This window comes from Petaurus breviceps, unplaced genomic scaffold, assembly GCF_028583685.1.
Source record: "Petaurus breviceps papuanus isolate PSGF00001 unplaced genomic scaffold, PetGlider_PUasm1.0 225, whole genome shotgun sequence".
NCBI classification, from domain to species: Eukaryota; Metazoa; Chordata; class Mammalia; order Diprotodontia; family Petauridae; genus Petaurus; species Petaurus breviceps.
In genome coordinates, this window is record NW_027185889.1 from 4,731,376 (window position 1) to 4,733,228 (window position 1,853).

Below are 1,853 nucleotides of genomic sequence, written 5' to 3' on the forward strand. Positions count from 1 at the left end.
CATATACAATATACATCCTGGCCTCCTGCATTCCTGGATCCCTATGACACATTATGTTAGCAGGACAGATTAGAGTCTCCACTTCTTGCATCTAGAGCAGGGTGGTTACAGAGAGAATGAAATGGCTTCAGGCCTTAGCTGTTTCTTGGAGTGTGAGGAGAGGTACGGTAGTTCCTGAATGTTGTGAATTAATGAAGGTGTCCTTGGCTCTCAAAGGAGAATTGAGTAAAAGCCTGAGTTTTTGCTCAATCTCAAAATTTTAATAAAACTAAAAGTTACAAGTATTTATTCAGTGGGAAAATGTTGCAGTCAACCAAAAAGTAGGGCAGGGTAGACTGTCCATGAATGCTCCAGTCCTCTATTCCCTATGAAAGACTTAGAGTCTAGGCATGCAATAAACCTCCATTATACTATATTTCAATCAAATTAATTCCCTGTGCCTTGTACATGATATGAGATTTCATACCTCTGCATCTTTGCAATTTCGACCTATACCTATTAAAGTCTTTCCTTCTCTCTTCCCCTAACTCTTTACTCAAATAACATTTCCTCCATGGAGTCTTCTTTGTTTTCCATACTAATAATATTCTCTGCTTTCTAACCTGACTATAATACTTTGTTTAGAAAATCATTAATGGGCCCCTGCTTATAGACCGGAAGTCCGGACTGTAATTCTCTTTCCCGTCTCTCAAGATGGCGGACAAAAAGCCACCCAAGGAAAAGAAGGTCAAAAAGGAAAAAAAAAAAAAAAGATAACAAAAAGGAAGATGTAGCTGAAAAGGTCAAAAAGCCTCGAAAGCATTGCAGTCGGAACCCAGTCCTGGCCCGAGGGATTGGTAGATACTCCAAGTCTGCAATGTATTCTCGGAGAGCCATGTACAAGCAGAAATACGCTGCCCCAAAAACTCGGATTGAAAGGAAGAAGAAAGAAAAAGTGCCTGCTACTATCTCAAAGCCTGTTGGTGGTGATAAGAATGGAGGAACTCGAGTGGTAAAGATTCGAAAAATGCCTAGGTATTTCCCTGAGGATGTGCCTAGAAAGCTGCTAAGTCATGGCAAAAAGCCCTTTAGCCAGTATGTGAGGAGACTCCGAGCTAGCATCAAGCCAGGTACCATTCTGATCATGCTCACTGGCCGCCACAGGGGCAAGTGAGTGGTTTTCCTGAAGCAGCTGGCTAGTGGCTTGCTACTGGTGACTGGACCTCTGACCATCAACCGTGTTCCTCTGAGAAGAACCCATCAGAAATTTGGTATTGCCACTTCTACCCGGGTTAACCTTTCAGGTGTGAAAATTCCAAATCATCTTACTGATGCTTACTTCAAGAAGAAGAGGCTCTGTAAACCTAGACACCAAGAAGGAGAGATTTTTGACACAGAAAAAGAGAAATACGAGATTACAGAGCAGCGCAAGGCTGATCAGAAAACAGTAGACTCTCAGATCCTACCCCAAATCAAGAAAATTCCTCAGCTCCGTGGCTACCTGCGTTCTGTCTTCTCTCTCTCCAATGGAGTTTATCCTCACAAACTGGTGTTTTAAATGCCTTGCTTGCAGAGAACATTTATTCAAATATTTGCAATAGCAAAAAAATATATATCATTAATGTGCTTACAATAGGATATTATGAAGTACAGATGTAGTGGGACATGAACAAAGCCTTTGAAAAAGTGACTTTAGGGGCGGCCAGGTAGCACAGTGAGTAAGAGCACTGGCCCCAGTGTCGGGATGACTGGGGGATAGAATCTGGGCTCAGACATTTGCACCCACCCAGAAACACTTGGCCTTGTAACATTGAGCAAGTTACTTAACCCCAATTGCTTAGGGGTGTCCAGGTGGCTCAGTGAGTAAGAGCATT

At 42.5% G+C, this 1,853-nt stretch overlaps 1 pseudogene; it reads left to right on the forward strand.

Moving 5' to 3' along the window:
- The first annotated feature begins 654 nt into the window (after positions 1 to 654).
- Positions 655 to 1,581, forward strand: LOC138166602 (large ribosomal subunit protein eL6 pseudogene; annotated as a pseudogene).
- Positions 1,582 to 1,853: the final 272 nt, after the last annotated feature.